At 38.8% G+C, this 27,274-nt stretch overlaps 1 long non-coding RNA gene and 1 pseudogene across 1 annotated transcript; both read right to left on the reverse strand.

Moving 5' to 3' along the window:
* LOC129047330 (ranBP2-like and GRIP domain-containing protein 4) overlaps positions 1-27,274 on the reverse strand; it is a 56,074-nt pseudogene that overhangs the window by 20,745 nt on the left and 8,055 nt on the right.
* On the reverse strand, positions 18,069-21,743 carry LOC129057510 (uncharacterized). The gene is made up of 2 exons (XR_008522091.2): positions 21,137-21,743; positions 18,069-20,805 (listed from the first exon to the last, which is right to left on the reverse strand). It is a non-coding gene; the product is annotated as an uncharacterized LOC129057510 (long non-coding RNA).

The following is a 27,274-nucleotide window of genomic DNA, read 5'->3' on the forward strand; positions in this document are numbered from 1 at the left end:
GAAAGTACTTACCACATAGTGGGTCAGCAAGGGCATTACAGTTCTATTTCTGTTAAAACAGAATGATGAAGGATCCACCACCACCACTCCCATTTTTAAAATATTCTAAATATTCACACTTATTGTAACACAAAAATAAGGTGACTGAGAAGTATAATTTCTGTATTTGGAGATAAATTTAAAATATCTACATTTTAAGGGACATAAAAGTTTTAATACTGAACTACTGCTCTCTTGAATTTATTTGAAGGAACCCTAAACAATTTAAAAAGGAAATAATTATAAATGTATAAATTATTCCTTTGTTACCTTTGTGGGAGTAACATTAGCTGCTGGTCTGAGAAGATACCGGGAATTATATGCTGGTGACTGACTATAACATACTGAAGGGCCAGTAGTTGCAACTAAAAAAAAAAAAAAGAAAAGAAAGAAAACACTGTTAAAGTCTATACTACAGTTAAGACTAGGCAAGAGCTATAAATACAAAAGCAATAGAAATTAAAGAAAGATTTAACTACATAAATTTTAAATTTCTGTACATCAAAATACACCAATCAAGATTATCAAATGACAAACTAGAAAAAAATTGCTAAATATGACATGAAGAATAAGAGAATAGCATCACTGTGATCAACAACAACAACTACCTCACAAGCATTAAAAAAGGAATAAAGAAGAAAGTAACTGTTGCCTTTTCTAAGAAAGATCAGTATGATGTGGAATTATGGACATTCAGTCACAGAAAGGACGTAAGGAACCAAGATGCCATCTGATGGTCAATGCATTTGAAGTGGGCCTAGAAAATCTGCAGAAAGACTAGGTTGTATTTTGTAAACTAAAGCTATTACTGAGAATGTTCAGCTCAAAAATCACCTGACAAATTCATGGAAAGGATGTCATCAACAACATAAAATGTGTTCCCTGGCTTAAAATAAAAAGCACATCAACACTCATGCTGATGTACAAACTATCTGCTCCTCTGTTTTGTGTGTTTTACCAGGAAACAAAACGACTAGAAGGCACCCATGTTAACGGCTAAACTACCAATAGTCATTTGCTTGGACAGTTTTATGATAGTTTTACCAGAAAACAACCAAAAGACCTTTTATGCCTGTACATGGAAGAAGAAACAGAAACTGTGCCAAGAGGTTCCAAACAATTGCCTCTGGAAAGCACTGAAAAATCAAGACCGAGAAAAGGCTAACCAGAAGCCCAAGTTTGATTTTGGAAACCTAACAGAGGTGAGGATAGCTATTTTGAAATTACTATGGGGAGGAAGCAGGCACAGAACACAGAACAACCTGACAGAAATGGCCCAAGAATCTTAAAGTCTTGCAAGATGTCTGTCTACATGAAAGCAAAAAGAAAAAATATAATTTTAAATTTAAAAAAAAATCTTAGTCTGAAGTTTAAGTAGGGACTTTAATTGACTACTGACTCTAAACTGTGCGGAAAAAAACTAAAGAGCTCTAATAAATCTACTAAAAGTAATCTAATTTTTAAAAGCACCATATGAATAGACAATTTAGGAAAGAAATATAATAGGCCTCAAGGAACATGTTTTCGAAGTGAGCCTTGAAAATCCGCAAAATGACGAGGTTGCATTGTGCAAACTGAAGCTATTATGAGAATGTTCAGGTCAAAAAAATTACCTGACAAATTCATGCAAAGGATCTCACAAGGAACACAAATGTGTTCGCTGGCTTTTAAAAAATCACATTAACATTCATGTTGATATACAAATTCTTCTCCAACTGTTGTGTGTGAGTTTTACCAAGAAACCAAACAACTGGAAGGTACCCACGTTGAAGATGGCAAAACTACCAACAGCCATTTGCATGAATTGTTGAGCACGACTAGTATTAAAAAACCTTAAAAATTGATATCACTTTTGTTCCTACAAATTGGCAAAGGATTTTATAAACTAGTAAGTCAGCATTAGCAAAAGTGCGAAGATGGCACTATCAGATACTAGTGGTAAGAGCATAAACTGAGTATTTTGAATACCCTACAAAACTAGGACAGTGTCCTAGAATTTGTAATGGCATAAACCAGAAACAACATAAAGGAACAGAATTTACAGTACTTCCATGTGATGGGATACCATGAACTCATTAATATTCAAAAAACATTTAAGTTTAAAAATGCTCAGAACTAAAGTAACATTTAAAAAACAGGCTAGCTCATCTACACGCAACATAATAACATGGTAACAATCTCATAAAAAATACTATATGTATAGAGAAAGAACCAGAAGGAAATGCTCTCAAATATAAGAAATGTTAATAAGGTGGTTAGTTTTTAGTTTTCTTCACCCTGTTCAGTACTTCTGAGTATCTCCTATGAGCTCATTAATCTTTAATTTTAATCATCTTACTTTAAAAAAAACAAGGACCATCTTGATATATGTTTACTTTTATTAAGGAAAAAGAATCTATGAACACAGGAACAGAAATCAGGAGATCTTGGCTCTCGCCCTTTCAGTGCCACAAAGCTGTTTTGTGAACCTGTAAATAATCCATTTGGAGTCTCCATATTTCTCAATTGTAAAATGAGGATGTGCTGCTTCTACACATTTCATAGGGTCATTGCAAGAATAAAATGAGACAATGGGAATGTTGTATTTACATGCTTGTATAAGAACAGAAGGCCTTTTATGCCTGTACACAGAAGAAATGGAAACATGACCCACAAGGCACCAAATAACTGACTGCACACATCACTAAAAAAGCCCCAGAAAAGGCTAGCTAGCCAGTTCGTTTATCCTCTTACAAGGACCTATATGATGTATAAGGTTTTAAGTAAACAAGGTTTGAACGTTAGACATTTCATATACTTATCTATGACTTATGACATTTAATAAGCTTGACTTCACAAAGATTTTGTTATTTTGCTTGTGTTGAGAAGATACTATCACAAAAGGCTAGTGGGGTTGCCTTAACTATATGAACCATCACACAAATGTGCTAATCTAAACTAGATTTGATTCTAAATCTTTCCTGGGCTAAAAAGAGAAAAAAAAAAGGGCACTACTACTACCATTTCAGAAGTCTGTCGTATGTAAAAGGAACAATTTTGTTATTTCTGGCTGCCTGGGAGCAATGTATTATACTGGCAAGTGCTTTGGAGTTACACCACTGGAGTGTGAATCTTGGCTCTATCAATAACTAGCTGTATAATAATAGTAAGCTACCTAACCTTTCTTTATCCCATTTCTTTATTTATAAAAAAGGGATTAATAATGGTACCGGCCATTCTAAGTTACTGTAATTAAATAAAATTACATTCACAAAGCACTTTTGCACATAGCCAACCCACAGTAAACACTATTAGTAACCTTAGTTCATTAACTATTTACTGTATACTCTAATAAATGTCTGATACACACCCACGCCCACCTGCACATACACAAATGCTCATAGTAATTATGTAAGGCAAGTATTATCTCCACATTTCAGACAGGTTAACTTACACAGCTATTATAGTAAGTGATAGAGCAGAACTTAAAAACCCAGTATGATTCAGGTCCAAACTCCTTTTCTTTCTTTATATAACCATAATATTTCAAATTAAGTAAGATTTCCTATATAATGTCCTGCCTCTCATCATTATCATCAAAATAATTCCCCAGAGGTGTAGGTTCTTAATTAAGCATTTCTTAGTGCATAACTCTATTCATTAACATTTTTCAATTTAAGGAATAATCTCATCTCAGCTCATCTGAGGTGTGGATTAAGTGTTCTTTAAGCCTTTATATACATGTGATCACATACAGCTCGTTTTTTCTGCTTGGGGTTATAAAAATCTCCGTTAACACCAAATACAGCTTTTGAAGTAATATATAAACAGACGTTGACATGTATATTAACAAACATATATAAATAAGGTGATTTCACAAGTTATCTACTTAAAACAGGGAAGTAAAGTAGTTTTACTAAAATATGCAATTATCCACTTGCCAGCTCACCTGTTAGTGGAGCCCCATGAAATGTCTGTGACCCCTGATATCCATCAGGCACTGAGTCTGGTCCATAATTCTCTGTGGGCCAACGATGAAGGGATGCTGAGTTACTGCTATTTAGTTTCAACTCCTGCATTTCTTTCTATTGGAAGAAAAAAAAAATCAAATAATTTTAAACATTTAATTATATCATGCCAGAAACAGTGCTGGGAAAGCTTACTCTTTTAAATTTAAATAACTGATTTTTTTTTTTTTTGAGATGGTGTCTCGATCTGTCGTCCAGGCTGGAGTGCAATGGCACAATCTTGGCTCACCGCAACCTCCACCTCCTGGGCTCAAGCAATTCTCCCACCTCAGCCTCCCAAGTAGCTGGGATTACAGGCGTCAGCCAGCACGCCCGGCTAATTTTTTGTATAATAGTAGAGATGAGGTTTCACCATGTTTGCCAGGCTAGTCTTGAACTCCTGACCTCAAGTGATCCACAACCTCAGCCTCCCAAAGTGCTGGGATTATAGGTGTGACCCACCACGCCCGGACCTGATTATATCTTTTGAAAGTTTCTATTTGCCAATGAGTTCTAGGTACCTGGTGCTGATTTTAAAATATGATTCTTAATTTGTTAAAAATTTATCTGTTCCCATTTTCATTCATTAATACAAAACCTAATTCATTAACTCTCTCACCTAAACAAATAACCTCCTAAATGATCACACCTTCATTTCCATTCTACACTTGCCTACATTAACCTTTCTGATGTTCACCTCCAGCCAAGACAATTCCCTGCTCAAAAAAACAAGTACCTAGAAACTAAATTTCTTTCCCCAACTTTCACAGTCCTCTAACATTACACTGACCATCCTTTCAGTGTGTTCTTTCTACACTGCAATCTGGACTACCTGACATTCCAAATCACCTCCCCAAATTAGCTTTTCACTTAACCCCGTGCTGAAACAAAATACAACTCATTCTCAAGGTGATGTTCAAATGCTCCACCAGGAAAGGGAAAAAAGTAGCAGCTGCAGAGAAATTTATTATGTATATAATGATATGTCCAACGCACTTAAACTCTTAATTCTTATACTATCTACACTGTTAGGTAAACAATATTAGCTCCTATCTTAAAATGAGAGAAAGGGATGCAGGGAATAACAGCTGGAATTTGAACCAGATCTGACTCCAAAAATGGTTTCTTAACCCAACTCTGCTGCCTTGACAAGACGGCAGATAGATACAATGCCGTCTAGTGTAGCTATGTGGCTACCTGATCTCTGCTGAAGAAAACTAAATGACAGCACCATACCCAACCCTAGAACCTACAAAATGTCCCCTTACAAAACAGACACTTAACAGGAAATTGTTTTTCCAAAGAAATTGTAGTGGTATCAGAAAACAGGTAAATTTTGAAAAGTTTCAAACTTCTCTGTATCAGCCCAGGAATCCGACCACTTCTAACAAGTGAGGTCAGGGACAGATCTAGCATGTCGGCTTTCTTTTTCCACAAGTGTTTCAAATAAAAATTTCCCAGAAAGACCTAACCATGAGGTCCAAAACCATCTCAATTTTCAAGCTAAATAAAATTTCCCCCACTCATCCATCTACAGTGCCTAGTCCAGATGCTACACATACACATCCAAGAAATAAGAAACTAGTGGAATCACCTAGAAAACTTTATGGTCACTGTTGGTATCCGCACCAGAGCTTTGAATTTGCAATCACTGCTGTAACTGTAATTTTTAACATTCAATGTGGTGAGAACTGGCTTCAATAATTCTCTCGTTTTTAAAGATAAGACGCCAAACAGTCACAAAGGAAGTGACTGGCCCAAGATCATTAATTAATGGCAGAGTCAGTACTAGTACCAAGCTTTTCAAGCTCATGGACTAGTGCTCCACTATACTTCCACAGAATACAATGCTGGGAGCCTGAAACCTGTATGTTAAGTCAAAATTGTATGTAATTGTCATAGGCCACGACTACACAGAATTAACATTCAAAATTTTTGTGCAAATTCAAAAATGTCTTCCCCACCAAATAGTATTCTCTTAAGTTGCAAATACTGCTGATCACACTGTAATAATCGCCACACATCAGCATATCTTTGATGTAACTTTAGCAGTATGAGTAATTTAGTTCTTGCCTGATAAGCATGAAAGAACCTACTTTTATTTCCAATTCCAAAAAAGTCAAGCTCCTTTGAACCCTATTGTTAAAATAAGATATATATACATAACTATTTCCTTACATAATTAAGTCAAATTCATATGGAAGTATTAAAATATAGTAGGACTTTTTGAAGCTCAGACCGCTTTTCAATTCCTAGCTATACATTTGAAACACATGTAATCCACAGCTAATCTGGGAATGAACTCATAGACCAGAGTATGATTAGTACAGTGTAGCAGTTCGATCACTCAGGAAACTTCTCTGTGCCAGGAACTCTTATATTTTAAATAAAACAGTTTCTACCTTTGAAGGTCTCAAATTTTGTGGAAGATGAGGAGAGAGACACATAAAGTACTTTCAAAAATATGGTAAAGGGTTGGGCGTGGTGGCTTACACCTGTAATCCCAGCACTTTGGGAGGCCAAAGCAGGCAGATCACCTGAGGTCAGAAGTTCAAAACCAGCCTGGCCAACATGGTGAAACTCTGTGTCTACTAAAAATACAAAAATTAGCTGGGCGTGGTGGCGGGTGCCTGTAATCCCAGCTACTCGGGAGGCTGAGGCAGGAGAGTCGCTTGAACCTGGGAGGTGGAGCTTGCAGTGAGCCAAGATCGCACCATTGCACTCCAGACTGGGCAACAGAGTGAGACTCCATCTCAAAACAAAACAAAACAAAATATGGTAAAGTGTCAAGACCGAGGTATGTAGGCTGGGCACAGTGGCTCACGCCTGCAATCCCAGCACTTTGGGAGGCTGAAGCAGGAGGACTGTTTGAGCCAGGAGTTCAAGGCCACCCTGGGCAACATGGCAAAATCCTGTCTCTACAAAAAATACAACAATTAGCTGGGCCTGGTGGCGTGTGACTGTCTGTAGTCCTGGCTTCGTGGCAGGCTGAGCCAAGAGGCTCTCTTGAGCTAGGAGGTCGAAGCCACAGTAAGCTGTGATCATACCACTGTACTCCAGCCTGCACAACAGAAGAAGACCCTGTCTTTAAAAAAAAAAAAAAAGACCAAAATGTCCCCTTGCCATACTATTTGGATGGCAGGGGGACATTTTGACCAGCTTCAGAAAAAAAGTGAGAGAGTGGCCAGGGAAGGAATCTTGGAATAAAAAGTACAGCTAGAGAAATTAAGTGACTTACCTTAATGGCCTTCAGTTGTTGGCAAATCATTTTCAGTAAAGAATTCTGATCTTCTGCCCATTGAGGTGGTGTTTTGGGAGAATACTAAAAAAAAATAAAAATAACAAAACAGCATTTAAAACACTTAGAACAGAAACAATTTCACAATGAAATGATTCCATTCTTTCCTGTTTACCTTGTAACTTTTACTTGGTGATAGTGAATATTTGGTAGGAGATGGTGTAGAATGTTTTATTTCTGAATCTACATTTCGCAAAGAACCATTTTTATAAAGAGGACCTCCTTCACTATAGTCTTCGAGTTCCTGCATGACTGAATTAAGCATCTCTTTTACAGACTCCAGGGGCACAGGCAACTAAAAAGACATTAATTAAGGGCTTTCGTTTGCAAAAAATTCCAAAAGTAAAAACTCTAAAATGATATATTTTATCTTATTTACATTTTTGTCACTTTAATAAGCACTTTACACTTTAAATAATAATACACGTGAAAATGTTTTTTAATTATCTTTTTTCTTTGTTTTTCTGTTGTTTTGTATTATTATTTTTATTTTTTTGTCTTTATTCTATAATTTTTTTCTTCATGAACACAGAAAAGTGTTGTACAATCTAACATCTTCTGATTCTAAAGTCCATGCTCTTTCTATTACTTCTGTTAACCATGATAACTGTAGAGGAATGTTAACTTGGAAAGCTTTTCCAAGTGAACAAAATAAGTTACTGATGTTTTCTAACTGATTTTCAATGGTGACAGAAATACAGATGCTACAATACACCAGACAACATAAATCCTAATAAAAGAGTAGTAACACAAATTAATCAACAAAACACTCAGAAGACTGAACATAATTTAACATCATCATGACAATCTCAAACAGCTGACAGCAAGAAAACAAGGGCGTTCATAATGGCTGATGAGGATGAGAAGAAATGCTCTTAAGATGTCAGCAACAACTTTCAATTTCAGCAAAGTTCATTAAGAATCAGTCCTGAGGCTATATTTGTTTTGATTACACTGCTAAGATAACAAAATCAATGTCTGATCTTAGAAATCTTTTCTAATTCCCCAAGAAGTACTTTTTAAGAGCATATACCTAGATTCCCAAGTTTAAAAAGACACACCAAACCTAAGACAAAGCAAGCAAATATAAGCATTTAGACACACACATCCCTTCTGTGCATTAGTAACAACATATTACTGAGTATTTTTGAAATTACCAAAATATAAGACCAACGCAAAAACATTGACCAGTGGGTTATCAGTAAGAACGTACATACAACAACCTGCTACTTACTTTCTTGACCACTGAAAGATTTGAATCACTGTCATCTAAAATCTTTATTAGGTAGTCCTTGGTCTTTCTCAGATAATTTTTGCATTCTTCTTGTTCTTCAGGAGACAGGGCATCATTTTCAATGTCTTCTGCCTTCCTGTGAAAAATCTATACAAATAGTGCTTTTATGAAATCATTAGGTTTTTAAAACAAAAAACTTTTAGCTTGGCCAGGCACGGTGGCTCATGCCTGTAATCCCAGCTACTCGGGAGCTGAGGCACAAGAATCGCTTGAGCCTGAGAAGCAGAGGTTGCAGTGAGCCAACATTGTGCCACTGCACTCTAGCCTGGCCAACAGAGAAACCCCATCTTTTAAAAATAAATAAATAAATAAAACTTGTAGCTCAAGTACCACATCTACTTACCAGTGCGAGATTCCAATAAGAAACAACGCTTTTTATAGATTCAAAAGCAGTCATAGCATCTTCTATATTTCCGTTTACTGCATCCAATATAGCAAAAGTTATGTGTGCGTCTTCTTCATATTCAACAATTTCTGATGCCTAAACACACAGAATAGTTTTTAGTCAAATTGTTTATACTCAGAATATAAAACCCAAATGATTTTCCAAAGATTTTATGTGATCTTAAGAGACAAACATCTCATTACTCTTCTCTGTCATATCTTATTTGTGAGAGCTAGTGAATTTAGAAAACAAGATTACCATTAAATAACAAGGCAATTAATTTAAGCAGTTTATAGCTCCATGTCTTTGTTTATAAACTGGAAATTCCCATCTCCAATAAATTCATAAAGGAACTCTGTTACCTGAATGTCTACACTATGAAAATGTTTAAACAGAGGATCAATAGGTTCAGGAATACTGTTCTTCTTTTTTATTATCTTCAACAATGGCAAAACTTTCTTCCAATAATGAACACTTCTCCCTATGTATTCTCGTTGATCATAAAAAGAATTAAGATCGCTGCCCTAAAAAAGAAAGTTAAAAGCACACAACTTTAAGGAACACGCATGATTAGATCTGAAGTTCATTTACAAGTTGTAAGAACTGGCTCAAATTTCAAGTCAAAACCAAATGGTACCTCAATAGTCATTTGTTCAGCTTCCAAATACTGTAATAACTAAACCACTTTAATACCAGTGATCATTCTACACTGACTTTTTTTTCTTTTTGAGACAGAGTCTCGCTCTGTAGCCCAGGCTGGAGTGCAGTGGCGTGATCTCGGCTCACTGCAAGCTCCGCCTCCTGGGTTCACGCCATTCCCTTGCCTCAGCCTCCCAAGTAGCTGGGACTACAGGCGCCTGCCACCACGCCTGGCTAATTTTTTTTTTTTTTTTTTTTTTTTTTTGTATTTTTAGTAGAGACGGGGTTTCACCATGTTAGCCAGGAATGATCTCGATCTCCTGACCTTGTGATCTGCCCACCTCGGCCTCCTAACATGCTGGGATTACAGGCATGACCCACCGCACCCAGCCTCTACACTCAACTTTTAAACGCTTCTAATGATACCACCCTAACGTAGCAATCCAAACTACTTTTTAACAGTTACCATTTTTAGATAGCTGAAACCTGCCTCTTCTGTAGTGTCAGTTTGTTCAAAAGGCTGACCATCTACACCTAATGGTGACACAAAACACACCTTAAATATTTAGAAAGATCTATAATGGTCTTACCTACAAAGCCTTGTGCTAATTTTTTTTTAATTTTTCAGGCTGAATAATTATCAGAACTTAATTATTAAGGAATAACAGTAACAGCTCAGCTAATATGTAACATTCACTGTGTGCCAGGTACTGCTCCTCTAAGTGCTTATATTTAACTACATTAACTATTTTGCAGCAATAAAAAACACATCTGTCATAATATGACGAAGCTGCTGTTTTCAGAACAAAAAAACTTTCAATGAAAAGTTCATGATTCTAAAAAATTAAGGTAATGTTCTTTAAAAATGCTTATACTTTAAAACTCACCATTTTCTGAAGGCATTTTGCCCAATGTACAAGCAGAGCAGGCTGAAGGCCATGTTTTTCCTGGGCTCTTAGAGTGTTTATTTCATGCTGAACTAGAAGTCTCAATTTTGCTGCGTTTCCAAGTCTAAAAAATAGTTCAATTTACTAAAATTGCTTTCTAAATACACAGTTCAGCGCTTACATACATATATGTTCATGGGTCACATGACAAGTTAAATCTTCACATGAGGATTAAATCCCTGGTAAAACCTATGCACTAAGTGACAGCAATATTTTTGTTTTACTACTTACACTGCTTTTCTGTGAATCAGAGTACAAACCGCATCCCACCAAGATTTTTGTCTTTCTGTACAAAGCTGTTTACACACAGGAAGGGGCAGGCATAACGGCTGATAGGAGCTGTGGTGAGAATTACATTTCTCCTTTAATTGTAAGTGGCTGGTATATACTACTCCAAGGAGAAATACCTGTTTTATTTAAGGAAAAGTTAAGTTAGTAAAAAAAAATTAAACAAAATTCAGAATATTTAATTTGTTAAAATCTTTGCTTACTTCAAGGTCTAAAATACATATTGATTCAGGTGCATTTGTTTCAAGCCTTGAGGTTTCCTGGGGCAAATGATGGAAAAGCTGTTTTAGCCATTTTCGGATTCCAGGTAAAGCAGGCAATGAATTCCACTGTAAGCCAAGCCAAGTAAGGTGCTGAAGACTACCATTATGTGCTCGAATAGCACCTAAAATCAAATTTAAAAATTGGCTTAAGGGTTTGAAATTTTTCTTTGTGCCATTAGTTTTGCCAACATAAGCAATTCACATTATATATATCTTAATTATATAACTGCTTTTCTATATCAAAGCTGGAGAGAATTCTATGTTAGGCAAAATCTCATGTTCTTATTAATGCATTCTCACTTGATTATTTCTAGAAATTTTAATAAAAATAGTAGTGATGAAGAATGTTTAAGTCCATCTTAAAAAATGACACTGACTAGAACTCAATAAACCAAAATCAACTGACAAAAACCAAATAAAGAATACCTAACCTAATAAGAAACCCCAAAACAATGGGTTTTCCTTTAAGTCATTAAAGCAATGGAACATCACTATATTAATCCATCAGTACAGTAAAGAAATCTGTTTTTCTATAAGAAAGTCAATATTGAAAAGGATATGCACAGTCAGGAGTTCGAGACCAGCCTGGCCAGCATGGTGAAACTCCGTCTCTACTAAAAATACAAAAAATTAGCCGAGCATGGTGTCACGTGCCTGTAGTCCCAGCTACTTGGGAGGCTGAGGCAAGACAATTGCTTGAACCTGGCAGGCGGAAGTTGCAGTGAGCCGAGATTGCGCCACTGCGCTCCAGCCTGGGCGACAGAGTGAGACTCTGTCTCAAAAGAAAAGAAAAGAAAAGACAAGAAAAGAAAAGGTTATGTGCTTCCGGAAGCATAAAGAGGTATAATCTTTCTGTCATTTTGGCAATTTGCAAGACTTAAAGATGTTCATGTCCTTTGTCTCAGTAATTCTGTTTTTAGGTATCTCTATGGAAATAACTTGCAATGAAGACACTTTTTGTTGAAGTTTTTATCAGAGTATGATTATTAACAGTGGAAAAGTTGAAAACAACTTGGATGCCCAATAACAGAAAGTAGCAAGCAAATTATGACTACTTCATAAAAAAGATTATATTGCCAATAAAAGTGATATTTATAGTTTTAATACAGAGACTATGGGAGAGAATTCATGAAGGAAGCAAGATAAATCATACATAAACAACCATTTAGATGAAAAATATGGCCAGATGCAGTGGCTCATGCCTATAATTCCAACACTTTTTGTTTTTGAGATGAAGTCTCGCTCTGTCGCCCAGGCTGTAGTGCAGCGGTGTGATCTTGGCTCACTGCAACCTCCACCTCCCGGGTTGAAGCTTTTCTCCTGCCTCAGCCTCCCGAGTAGCTGGGACTACAGGCACATGCCACCACGCCCGGATAATTTTTGTATTTTTAGTAGAGACGGGGTTTCACCATGTTGGCCAGGATGGTCTCGAACTCCTGATCTCAGGTGATCTGCCCGCCTCGGCCTCCCAAAGTGCTGGGATTACAGATATGAGCCACTGTGCCGGGCCCAATCCCAACACTTTGGGGGGCTTAGGGCTAGGAGTTCGAGACTAGCCTGGGCAACAAAGGGAGACCCTGTCTCTACCAATTAAAAAACAAAATTATTTGGGCAGAGTGGCATGTGCCTATGGTACCAGCTACTCAGGAGGCTGAGGCAAGAGAATCCCTTGAGCCCAGAAGTTCAAGGTAGCAGTGACCTACGATCATGCCACTACACTCCAGCCCAGGTGACACAGCAAGACCCTGTCTCAAAATACAACAAGGCTGGACGCGGTGGCTCACACCTGTAATCCCAGCACTTTGGGAGGCCAAGGCAGGTGGATCACCTGAGGTCAGGAGTTTGAGACCAGCCTGACCAACATGATGAAACCCCGTCTCTACTAAAAATACAAAAAATTAGCCGGGCGTGGTGGCGGGCACTTGTAATCCCGCTACTTGGGAGACTGAGGCAGCACAATCACTTGAACCCGGGAGGCAGAGGTTACAGTGAGCCGAGATTGCAACACTGAACTCCAGCGTGGAGGACAAGAGCAAAACTTGGTCTCAAAAACAACAACAACAACAAAAACTACATGCCACCCCCACAGCACCACATTCAAACTCCCCCCAGCCCAACCCACACACGAAAGGAATACAGAAAAATATTAAGTCATTATTTCTGGGTAATAAGATTATGGGCAATTTATAAGAATTAAGACACAGACCGTTTCCTCTGAAACATATAACTTACCAACATCATATCTAGCCAAATCTTCAAGCTCTGGTTCTTGTATATCAATGTTTCCAATATCATCGCTACCAAGAAAAGATGTATCCTTAGGTGACTGACTAGAAAACAGAGCATCATATAATGCAGACTGCCCGCTTTTGTTGGCAAAAGTTTCAACAACCTCTTTTAAAAAATCTTGCTTGCCACGACTTAAGTTTAGCAACATGTGCCCTGAAAAAAAAATTTATTTCCATCACTTTAAAAATACAGATTGTATTTGCTCACATTGTCTCATTTGTATACCCAAAGGGGAAATAACATGATTATTGCAGACCTAACCCTCCAACCCAAAAAATACAGCTGGACAACAAAACGGGTGCTTATGTAGAAAATGAAAAGAGTACAGGTTTAATATTCTCAGTATCTACAGAAGACAGCAGAAGGGGGAAAAAAGACAGGAATGTGTATGAAAAATGCCAAACATATTTGCATTTTAGATGAAAAGGTCTGGATTTAAGTGGCCATAGGAGAACAGGGACAAGCTCTTATTCTCTGATCTGATACACTGATTTCTAAATCTGGCTGATCAGAATCCTCCTTTAAACAGCTTTTAAGAATTATTTCCGGCTGGGCACGGTGGCTCATGCCTGTAATCCCAGCACTTTGGGAGGCCAAGCTGGGCAGATAATGAGGTCAGGAGATCGAGACCATCCTGGCTAACACAGTGAAACTCCATCTCTACTAAAAATACAAAAAAAAAGATTAGCCAGCCATGGTGGCGGGCGCCTGTAGTCCCAGCTACTGGGGAGGCTGAGGGAGGAGAACGGCGTGAACCCGGGAGGCAGAGCTTGCAGTGAGCCAAGATCACACCACTGCACTCCAGCCTGGGCGACAGAGTGAGACTCTGTCTCAGGAAAAAAAAAAAAAAAAAAAAAAAAAAGAATTATTTCCAGGCCTCTTTGCCAGAGATTTTTATTCCATAGGTTTACAGTAAGCAATCAAAAAATCATAGTCCTCGGATAAAGTACTGATACATGCTATAACGCAGATGACCCTTGAAAACCTTGCTAAATGAAAGAAGCCAGTCACAAAAGACCACATACTATATGATTCCACTTATGTGAAATGTTCAGAATAGGCAAACCTACAGAAACAGATTAGCGGTTGCCAAGGCTGAGAGGTTTGAGTAAAATGGGGAGTAACTGCTAATAGGTACGGAATTCCTCATGGAGTGATGAAAATCTTCTAAAACTGATTGTCGTGACAATGGTAATACTCTATGAACATACTAAAACCCACTGAACTGTACACTTTAAATGGGTGAAGCGTATGGTATACGAATTATATTTCAATTGAACTTTTTTTAAAAACCCTCCTTCGAGTTAATTCTGCTGGGCAATTAGGTTTGGTTACCACTACACAGTTGTGTCTCAGCACACTTACAGAGGCACCCTTGGGATGCCCAGATCAAAGACATAAAAAAAATATAGGCAATTTTTATCTAACTGTGACACCATGCAAAGGCACTTATGAGAGCCCTGCAAGGGTAGAAGAAAAAGAGAAAAGGAAAAAAGTAGAAAGTCACTTTAAGGATTGAAAGCCTAACTCCCACAAAAAAAGTGGGCTATGGAATAAAAGAGCAATGTGAGCTTTGGCCAACAGCCTAACTATATACCAAAGCTTATAATAACTTTAATATTACATCTTGTGCTCTTTACAAAATTCATCCAACTTTATATCAAAACTGCTCCTTATAGAAAGCATTATGTTTCTTCAGTTCACTGCTTGATTCAATGGCCACCTAACTACCTTAAAGTTTGTATCTTAGCAAAATCACAGGTAATATGCAACAGATCTTTAGGATTCATCCCAAGCCAAAAATGGGGGAAAAAATCCACAAATTCCAAGAGCCTAATACAAGGTAAGTATATATCTTCTATCTTCCTCACTATGCTCTCAGCTCTTTAAGACAGATCCATATCTTCTTCATCTTTATATCCCCACAGCAGTGTTTTTAGAATCAGCTGGTGTTAAATGGTTGGCAAATCAATAATTATACTTAGTTCAGGAAGTGACTAAATATTCAGGACAGAGGCTCTAGCAGCCAGATAAAGAAAGAGTTAAGAAATCCTCTCCACCTAGGAACACACAATATCAAATATTCATTTTTTTTAAAGAATGTGCTATTTCTTCACATCTCTTCCATACCTATTGCTCTTAACTGATACGGCAAAAAAATAATTTTGACAAATTATCTCCTGGACAGATGAAGATTTTATCATAAGACATGCCTTAACAGAAATTCCTTTTTCTTTTTAAATCAAATTAGTTTAATATTACTATTACCTGATTGGCTCAGTCGGTCACAGGCCAACATTCCTAGCAGATTTTGTCCAGCTTCACCTTTTATTAATTTAATCTTTGGTCTTGGAACCTAATAATTTTAGAATCAAAAATCTTAATTTGATGATACCCATACTTCTAATAGTAACATGGTCTTATCTATTACACTGTACTTTTTTTGATAATGAATAAACAGTTAACCATTAATTAAACTGAATTGGAAAAGACTGCAAAAACTGGGAACCAAGGAATTTATATAACCTATGAAAGACAGGCCAGGTACAGGCGTGGTGGCTCACACCTGTAATCCAACACTCTGGGAGGCCAAGGTGGGCTGATCACTTGAGGTCAGGAGTTCGACATCAGCCTGGCCAACATGGTGAAACCCAGTCTCTACTAAAAATAATTTTAAAAAAACGAAGAGCCAGGCGTGGTGGCACACATCTATTAATTCCAGCTACTTGGGAGGCTGAGGCACAAGGATAGCTTGAACCTGGGAGGCAGAGGTTGTAGTGAGCCAAGACCGTGCCACTGCACTTCAGCCTGGGTGAAAGAGTGAGACTCCATCTCAAAAAAAAAAAAAAAAAAAAAAAAAGAGCAGCCAGACATGGTGGCCCACACCTGTAATCCCAGCACTTTGGGAGGCCAAGGTGGGGGGATCGCTTGAGCCCAGAGTTCAAGACCAGCCTGAACAACACGGTGAGACCCTATCTCTAAAAAAAGTTGTTTTTAATTAGCCAGGCGTGGTGGCACACACCTGTGGTCCCAGCTACTCAGGAGGCTGAGGCAGGAGGATCACTTAAATCCAGGAGATCAAGGCTGCAGTGAGCCATGATCATGCCACTGTGCTCCAGCTTGGGAGACAGAGTGAGACCCTATCTCCAAAAAAAAGAAAAAAAAAAAAAAGCATACACGGAGCAGTTCTGAGAAATTAGTTTCTACTAAAAGCACATTCATGTTATATTCAGAGAAATGGAAAATTTAATTACATTACTTTTCTACCCTGCATAAATAGGACAACAGCAGATGTTGTCCTATCTGAGTAGATATGACACCCTACTTTAAAAAGTACAGGTGAAATGACACTTGGAAATGCCACATTGTAGATAACACATTTTCAGAGTATGGATAATATGGGATAGCACTGGAATAAATGGGACAACCAGGAAATTAAAGAGATCCTAATGTAATAACCTGTGAAAACAAAAAAACATGATCAATAGAATGGTGAAGGGAAGACATGACAGCTGCCTTCAAATATTAAAATTATTTTATAAAAGCAATCATCAAAAGAAGAAACAAGACCAACAGGTAGAAGACTTGAAGAATATTTTTATTCTATATAAGGAAGTACCAAGAGCCAAACCACCTAAAGATGCACTGGGCTATCTTGAAAAGTAATGAATGTCCATCACTGAAAATGTCCAGTCATAGGCAATGCCCACTTACTAGAAACATGCCAAAAGTAACTATATGGGTGACTAGAGCATCGGCTTTTAATTCTATCACCACTTTCTTAATTGGTGGTGGAAATGTAATTTGATACAACCTCTTTAGGGTTAGATATTTGGCAGCAGCTCTAAAAATTATAAATGCACAGATATACTTTGATACTGCAATTCTTTCAGGAATTCATGGCACAAGTTAATCATTGCTAAATTACTTGAAGTAGCATTAAAAAAAAAAAGTAAAAGCAAGCTAATGTCCTGGTTTTAGGACCCTGGTTTTAAAAACTCCAAAGCTACAGTACATCCACACAATAGAATAATATGCAAGCATCCAAACTAATGAGAATGCCCTTTATATATACTGACATGGACATATCTCCAAGATACAGTTAATGGAAATAAAGTAAATGCAATCTTCAAATGTTTTCCTCCTTCTTTTAAAGACAGGGGATGTATGTGTGTTTACTTGGAGATGCATACAACATTTCCTGAAGAATACACAAGAAAGCAATAACATTAGTTTCTTTGGGAGTGAAGAAAGTAAATAACTAGGGAACAGAAAGGAGTCTTCATAGCATATTCTTAAGAGCCGCCAGAATTTTAAACCATGTGTATATAATTCTTTCCAAACATGCTCATTTTTCAAAATATATGATTTATGAACCTAAAAGCTTCTGATTTTGAATTTTAGAAATATTCGTATCGGCTATCCTTTTACTCACAAGTTTTCTAAACATCATGTCAAAGTTTGTCATCTATATGTTGAAAAGAGCACACAAAATAAACAAAATGTTGACATCATTCTTTTTGTTTTCAAACTGACCTCAATTCATAAACCCGGCCTCTTTTACAAAATTATTCAACAGTTGAATTTGTGACCAGTTAATTAGTTGTGAATCCACTCAATCAAATCATCTCAATTCACTATTTCCTTTTTTTTTTTTTTTGAGATGGAGTCTAGCTCTGTCGCCAGGCTGGAGTGCTGCAGCGGCAATATCTTGGCTCACTGCAACCTCCACCTCCTGGTTTCAAGCAATTCTCCTGTCTCGGCCCCTCAAGTAGCTGGGACTACAGGCACCCGCCACCATGTGTGGCTAATTTTTATATTTTTAGTAGAGATCGGGTTTGACCATGTTGGTCAGGATGGTCTCGAACTGCTGACCTCAAGTGATCCGCCCACCTCAGCTTCCCAAAGTGCTGGGATTATAGGCGTGAGCCACCGCGCCTGGCTATTTCCTCATCTTAACTAAAAGGTTTCAAGATACTTTGTTAAATACCTAGCTGCAATGCAGATGTACTTACTAGAACCACAGTATTCCTCTGATTAAGAGTCTGAAAATCTTGCCATAAAAGTCAGCCAATTCTTAAATACCCAAATGCCAGCACATAACCTACATTTTATGCTTATAATCATTTGATCATTGAGCTTTAAAATAAACTGATAAAATAAAATACAAGCATCTAAGATGTTTCTATTATATATTCATTCTACAGAAATATGTGGTAGTTAAAGACTGAGGTAGGTATCTCTGTGCTGAAGTGGAACAATGAAGAAACATTTAGAAAAGCAAGGCATCTGGCAATAGGTAAAGCACACCCACATTGAGGCACAATATTTTTTAAAAGCAGAGAAAGAATGTATTGCACATTTGCATATGCAAAAAATATTTCTGAACACCCAAGAAACTCCTAACAGTAGTTGTCATCTAGGAAAGGAGACCTGAGTGAATGGATTAAGAGGGAAACTAACTTTTTATTATTAAAAGTTCACAGTCAGGTGTGGTGGCTCATACCTGTAATCCCAGCACTTTGGGAGGGCAAGGCAGAAGGATCACTTGAAGCCAGGAGTTCAAGACCAACCAGCCTGGGAAACATAGCAAGACCTTGTCTTTACAAAAAATTTAACAATGTAGCCAGGCATGGTGGCAGGCACCTGTAGTCCCAGCTACTGAGCTGAGGCTGAAGCAGGAGAGGATCGCTTGAGCCCAGGAGTTCGAGGATACAGTGAGCTATGATCGTGCCACTGCACTCCAGCCAGAGCAACAAGAGTGAGACTCTGCCTCCCAAAACTACATATCAGAAAATTTTAGGCTGTGCACAGTAGCTCACACCTATAATCCCAGAACTCTGGGAAGCTCGAGCCCAGTTCAGCGTTACAGTGAGCTACGATTACGCAACTGCACTCCAGCCTGGGTGACACAGCAAGACTCTAATAGACACACAGACAGATAAATTTTAAAGTTTCCATTAAAAATAAGAACTATTGGCAGGGCGCGGTAGCTCATGCCTGTAATGCCAGCACTTTGAGAGGCCAAGGTGGGCGGATCATGAGGTCAGGAGATTGAGACCATCCTGGCTAACACGGTGAAACCCCATCTCTACTGAAAATACAAAAAAATTAGCCGGGCGTGGTGGTGGGTGCCTGTAGTCCCAGCTACTCGGGAGGCTGAGGTAGAAGAATGGTGTGAACCCAGGAGGCGGAGCTTGCAGTGAGCCGAGGTCGTGCCACCGTGCTCCAGCCTGGGCGACAGAGTGAGACTCCGTCTCAAAAAAAATAAAATAAATAAAAATAAGAACTATCAGTTACTCGAGAATTTCTATAAGAAACTTTTAATGTTTGTATTACCTAGTGAACCTCACTAAATCCATTAATTTTCACTAATCCATTCCTTACGAACACAGAAGTTTCTACTGAGCATTTTAAATATTAGTACTTAACATGTGAACTGTCTATCAATGGTGCTTTTAAAAGATTTACAGGCCAGGCTCGGTGGCTCATGCCTGTAATCCCAGCACTTTGAGAGGCCGAGTCGGGTGGATCACGAGGTCAGAAGATCGAGACCATCCTGGCTAACATGGTGAAACCCCGTCTCTACTAAAAAATACAAAAAATTAGCCCGGCATGGTGGTGTGTGCCTGTAATCCCAGATACATGATAGGCTGAAGCAGGAGAATCACTTGAACCCAGGAGGCACAGGTTGCAGTGAGCTGAGATTGCGCCACTGCACTCCAGCCTGGTGACAGAGTGAGACTCTGTCTCAAATAAAAATAAAAAGATTTATATTAGGCAGGGCATGGTGGCTCACTGCCTGTAATCCCAGCACTTTGAGAGGCCGAGGCGCACAGATCACCTGAGGTCAGGAGTTCGAGACCAGCCTGACCAACATGGAGAAACCCCGTCTCTACTAAAAATACAAAATTAGACGGGGGTGGTGGCGCGTGCCTGTTATCCCAGCTACTTGGGAGACTGAAGCAGGACAATCACTTGAACCTGGGAGGTGGAGGTTGCAGTGAGCCAGATGGCGCCATTACACTCCAGCCTGGGCAACGAGAGCAAAACTCCGTCTCAAAAAGAAAAAAAGATTTATATTAGAAGGAGGGGCCTTCTCTAAAAGTAATGAATCCTTTTTTTCCCTCCCCAAGCAAAAAATCCTTCTCTAAAATTAACAATCATTTTTCTAAGCCAGGTTTAATGCTTTTTTGGAAGACTGCTTATTTCTTTTCCTTTCAAAAGTTATGCAAGCTCATTAAAAAAAAAAAAAAAAAAAGGCCGGGAGTGGTGGCTCACGCCTGTAATCCCAGCACTTTGGGAGGCCGAGGCGGGTGGATGACTAGGTCAGGAGATTGAGACCATCCTGGCTAACACGGTGAAACTCCGTCTCTACTAAAAGAACAAAAAAAAAATTAGCCAGGCATGGTGGCGGGTGCCTGTAGTCCCAGCTACTCGGGAGGCTGAGGCAGGAAAACGGCATGAACTCGGGAGGCGGAGCCTGCAGTGAGCCGAGATCGTGCCACTGCACTCCAGCCTGGGCGACAGAGCGAGACTCTGTCTCAAAAAAGGCCAGGCGCAGTGGCTCGCGCCTGTAATCCCAGCACTTTGGGAGACCAAGGCAGGTAGATCACGAGGTCAAGAGATTGCAACCATCCTGGCCAACATGGTGAAACCCCGTCTCTATTAAAAATACAAACAATTAGCTGGGCGTGGTAGCACGGACCTGTAGTCCCAGCTACTCAGGAGGCTGAGGCAGGAGAATCACTTGAACCCAGGAGGTGGAGGTTGCAGTGAGCCGAGATCACGCCACTGCACTCCAGCCTGGCGACAGAGAGAGACTTGGTCTCAAAAAAAATAAAAAAATAAAAAATAAGAAAAGGTTTTATGTTTTCAAGATTAATAGATATACTGTTACATATACACAATACAGTCATAAATGTTATATACATGTTTTTCAATTAACATGTTAAATTGCAATCATATTCTTCTATCATAGGTTATAAAGCCACTGCCCTACATCTACTTATTAGGATTTTGTCCAAGTAACACATCTTTTTGAATCAAGCTTTACCCATAATACGAGATTACATCTTTATCATGTTCCCAAAAATCGCAGAGTAAAAACATTAAACTCTTCAAATCTGTCTACAAACAAATCATGGCTATGGAGGCTTTCAACAAGAGTGCACTCAACATCCCTGTTTCACCAGCCTCACCAGTACTGTGTATGCTTAGTTATTTTCCACTGTATCAAATTGACTATTTCATTTTAACTTTAATTCCACAGGTTTGTTCACATCCTGTCATTACATACCAGAGCACACCTTCATTTAAAACACATCAAGACTCAGTGAAATGTCAATTGCTCCTACAAGTGGAAGACTTACCTGAAATGCTATGAGATAGCACAATGCAGCCAGCTCAGAAAGAGCTCGCCATTGAACATTACTATGCTGACCCATCTTCAAAAGCAGAGAACCAGCATGCATGTAGAAATGTCCTTTCATTTCTAAGAAAGTAGCTGACAGTTCATCATTTCCACCCAAAGAAGATTTCACAGACTGAAGAGCACTACCAAAACTGTAATATGAAAATATCAAACAGATAATACACACTTACTGCACTGTGAATAATCATGGTTTATTTAATTCAGAACAAAATAAACATTTTATTTCAAGCTTCATCTTCCACATTCAACTTCTAATAATTCTTATTCCCCATGTTATAAATTATGAATCATCTAATGCTTATTTTTATCCTGCATGCTTCCTATACTTCATGCTTAACCTCTCAAATGATGTCTTATTCCCAGTTATTTCCAGCCCTCCAATCACAGATAAATATAAGATTAGGGATTATAGGTGCACATTTCAAAATAAACCAGGAGAAAATTGGGAGACTATTTTGTAGCTTCCTGATCATATAATTTCATTATTTAATTAACAGTTGTAATTTCTCAAATTAGACATACCATTTCCAAATTAGAAGTAAATAACTGACAGGTATTTGAGTATCAATACAGTAATTGCTCTCTTTACTACACAGATCATTACAGCGTTAAATAAATTGTCTTCCTTTTTTTTTTTTTTTTTGAGACGGAGTCTCTCACTATCGCCTGGGCTTGAGTGCAATGGCACGATCTAAGCTCACTGCAACCTCCACCTCCTAGGTTCAAGTGATTCTCCTGACTCAGCCACCTGAGTAGCTGGGATTACAGGTGCCTGCCACCATGCCCCGCTAAACTTTTTTTATATTTTTAGTAGAGACAGGGTTTCACTATGTTGGCCAGGCTGGTCTCGAACTCCTCACCTCATGATCCACCCGCCTCAGCTTACCAATGTGCTGAGATTACAGGCATAAGCCACTACGCCTGGCCTATTATTTGTAATCTATATTCTAAATTAGTTCTTCTAAATCCTAATGTTTCTCCAAATCCTCACTTTGGAAGAAAAGTAAAAGCCAAAAGGAAACACTTAAACGTGAAGCATGATTTTAAAGTGGCTTACAATAAAGCAGCCAGAGCAAGTGAGGTCTAAAGATCTCTGAGGGTGCTCAAAAACCCCTTCAGGGGATCCATGAAGTTAAAATTACTTTCACAATCATACCAAAAAAAATTTATATTTTACATACTCATTCTCTCATGTATGTAGAGCTGAGTTTTTTTGTTTTTGTTTTTGTTTTTGGAGACAGAATCTCGCTCTGTCACAAGGTTGGAGTGCAGTGGCACAATCTTCGCTTACTGCAACCTCTGACTCCCAGGTTCAAGCAATTCTTCTACCTCAGCCTCCCGAGTAGCTGGGACTATAGGCGCGTGCCAACATGCCCGGCTAATTTTTTGTATTTTTAGTAGAGACAAGGTTTCACCGGTGTTAGCTGGGATGGTCTCGATCTCCTGACTTTGTGATCCATCTGCCTCGGCCTCCCAAAGTGCTGGGATTACAGGCCTGAGCCACCATGCCCCGCTGAGCTGAGTTTTCTAGAAGCTTCATGACATGTAATAGTTTTACAGACTGAAAGAGGAAGTAAATGAGAACCTAGCTATGTTCTACTAAGCGAGACATTAAAAAGATTTACAAAAATGCAAAAACAATGACACTTTTCTGACTAGTTTTTTGCTGTTGGAAAATAATTATTTTTCATAAAAAATGCTATTATTGGCCCTGTGCGGTGGCTCACACATGTAATTCCAGCACTTTGGGAGGCTGAGGCGGGTGGATCACCTGAGGTCAGGAGTTCAAGACCAGCCTAGCCAACATGGTGAAACCCCATCTCTACTAAAAATACAAAAAATTAGCCAGGCGTGGAGGTGGGCACCTGTAATTCCAGCTACTTGGGAGGCTGAGGCAGGAGAATCGCTTGAACCTGCGAAGCAGAGGTTGCAGTGATCCGAGATCACACTGTTGCACTCTAGCCTGGGCAACAAGAGCAAAACTCTGTCTCAAAAAAAAAAAAAAAAAAGCTATTATTATTAACACACAATAGGGCTTATTACATTTTTAATGGATTACATATTTTTTATTTCTTTTAATTTCTAATGTAATAAACACTGATAGAAATAACCCACATACGGCCAGGTGCAGTGACTCAGATCTGCAATCCCAGCACTTTGGAAGGCCAAGGAAGGCGGATCACGAGGTCAAGAGATTGAGACCTCCCAGTACTTTGGGAGGCCAAGGTAGGCGGATCAAGAGGTCAAGAGATCGAGACCAGCTGGGCGCGGTGGCTCACGCCTGTAATCCCAGCGCTTTGGGAGGCCAAGGCGGGTGGATCACAAGGTCAGGAGATCAAGACCATCCTGGCTAACAAGGTGAAACCCCATCTCTACTAAAAATACAAAAAATTAGCCGGGTGTAGTGGCGGGCACCTGTAGGCCCAGCTACTTGAGAGGCTGAGGCAGGAGAATGGCGTGAACCCTGGAGACAGAGCTTGCAGTGAGCCAAGATGGCGCCACTGCACTCCAGCCTGGGCGACAGAGCGAGACTCCGTCTCAAAAAAAAAAAAAAAAAAAAAAAAAAAGATCGAGACCATCCTGGCCAACATGATGAAACCCTGTTCCTACTAAAAATACAAAAATTAGCCAGGTGTGGGCTGGGCATGGTGGCTCATGCCTGTAATCCCAACACTTTGGGAGGCCAAGGAGGGCAGATCATGAGGTCAGGAGATCGAGATCATCCTGGCTAACACGGTGAAACTCCGTCTCTACTAAAAATACAAAAAAATTAGCCGATCGTGGTGGTGGGCGCCTGTAGTCCCAGCTACTCAGGAGGCTGAGGCAGAAGAATGGCATGAACCTGGGAGGCAGAGCTTGCAGTGAGCCGAGATTGCGCCACTGTACTCCAGCCTGGGTGACAGAGCGAGACTCTGTCTCAAAAAAAAAAAAAAAAAAATTAGACAGGTGTGGCGGTGGGCACCTGTAGTCCCACCTATTCAGGAGACAGAGACAAAAGAATCACTTGAACCCAGGAGGCAGAGGTTGCAGTGAGCTGAGACTGCGCCACTGCATGCCAGCCTGGTGAGAGCAAGACTCAGTCTCAAAAAAAAAAAAAGAGATTGAGACCATCCTGAACTCCGTCTCTACTAAACATACAAAAATTAGCTGGGCGTGGTGGTGTGCACCTGTGGTCCCAGCTACTCGGGAGGCTGAGGCAGGAGAATTGCCTGAACCCAGGAGGCGGAGGTTACAGTGAGCCAAGGTCGTGCCACTGCACTCCAGCCTGGTGACAGAGCAAGACTCCATCTCAAAAAAAAAAAAAAGAAAGAAAGAAAAAAAGGAACCCACATACAAAGATCTTTGAAGTCCTTAAGAAAAATGTAAATTGGGACCAAAAAATTTGAGTATACAAAGAATACAAAATAAAACATCCTACATGTTTTCTAAAATAATCTTAAAGTTATGTTAGTTCTTTTAGATACTGCTCTTACCCTACCAATTTAGGACACTATGTACTTTTTCAAGAAAATTACCTACTCCCTGCACTCAGTGAAATGAACTTCTTTCCTTATACCAGATGGGGAAATAAATTAACTTCCAAACAAATGGACAGCCTAAACTAGCAATCAGTAAACTTTTTCTACAAAAAGGAGGAGAATACTAATCTGGCTTTACAGGCATACAATCTCTGCTGCAACCACTCAACTCCAACCTTGTAGTATGTAAGCAGCCACAGACAATACATAAACAGAGGCATGCTGTATTCCAATAAATATTAACAAAATTAGGCAGGGGCCATATTTGGCCCACAAGCTCTAATCAACCCCTGCTCTAAACTAACATCTTTATACAAATCCAAGTGATGTTTTTGTTCAATGGAATTTATTTTCAAAATGGAGACACTGGTTTTCAAAATCAAAATTTAGGAAAAAAGGTAAATCACATAGTTGAGTTCTTTTGTTTCTTAGCTAAAACAGTATTCTCTGAAATACTAGTGATGCTAAGTGCTTATACTAGTACATGTGAACCTAGCCATCTGATGACAGATGAACTTTAATTTTCACTCAAGATTATACTATTATAAAAAATAAAATATGAAATGCAGTTAGAACATTCATTTTAAGCTTGACCATGACAAAACTGAGTATTTAACCATAACGCTAATTTTAATCAAGCTTGAACTATAAGAGTTCTCTAAAAAGGAAAGTCACATAAAACCAATTAGAACTTCCCCATAAAAGAAGAAAAATAAGATTGCCTCCTAGTGGTTCACTGTATTAACTATAACTCTTAGGTACATTATAGAAATAATGATTCAGTAAAGAAGTTTACAGCAATGAACTTACTGCAAAAAGAAAAACTGCAATTTATACTAAAACATTCTCCTCAAAGTCAACGTACCTTTCCAGTAATTCTCTACTTTCCTGCACGTCTCTAGTGGAAAGCGTAAGAAGCATAAGATTAGCATAGGCCAGCAGTAAGTCTGTATTGGTTGCTCGCCAGTCACTTTTATCAGACTCCAAACACTGTAAAGACTCCAGATATTCCTATTTTGTGGAATTAACAGTAAGTTACAAAACTTAATCAAATGTTAAGAAATTAACCATTTTATGCCTACAAATTCCTTTTCTCACTCCAACCACGTTTGTAAAACTATATTGATTTTTACATCAACCTTAAAATGAAAACACCAAAAATATATACACTTATCATAGTTATCTCCCCAATCTTCCCATTATAAATTTAACTGATCCCCTGGTAAAAATTTCATTTTATAACTGTTCTACATAAATAAAAGAAATTTAAGTCCAGCAGGGCACTGCTGCTTTAGTACAAAAAGATGTATGCTAATTGCCTACATAGAAATGTAAAGACCCAATAGCTTTTATCTACCTTAAGGGTCTGTACAACACACGAATTCCATTCTAAACTTGAACGCAAAGCTGTGTTCCTCCCTGCCTCATGGCAGTGGGCCACAGCATCCTTCAATCTTTTATTTGAGCGATACAACTCCACTAGCCGGATATTCACATGGACATCATCAGGTCTTACATAAAGTTCTGACTGAATCAAGTCAAAAAGTTTATTCCATCCATCTTCACCTTCACAATCTAGAAGCTGTTCCTATTTAGAGGGGAAAAAGAAAAATTATTAGATTAACACTTGTGCAATTTTAAACAAGTCATGCTCCCAAAGAGCACCATTCCACTATGTCTAGTTTTACGATGATGCCACCAAAAACACCATCCTATATACCTTATTCGTCCCTTCTGAGAGTTGCTTACAACCCAGAAACTAAGCCTCAAGAACTGTATGTGAAGAAAAGCATCTGTGATTACTGCAGTAGCTCACACTCTCTTCAGAGACTACCACGACTATTGCCACACATCCCTGTCCAACTGAGTCACCACCAGAAGCCTAGACCTCCCC

This window comes from Pongo abelii, chromosome 12 (assembly GCF_028885655.2).
Source record: "Pongo abelii isolate AG06213 chromosome 12, NHGRI_mPonAbe1-v2.0_pri, whole genome shotgun sequence".
NCBI classification, from domain to species: Eukaryota; Metazoa; Chordata; class Mammalia; order Primates; family Hominidae; genus Pongo; species Pongo abelii.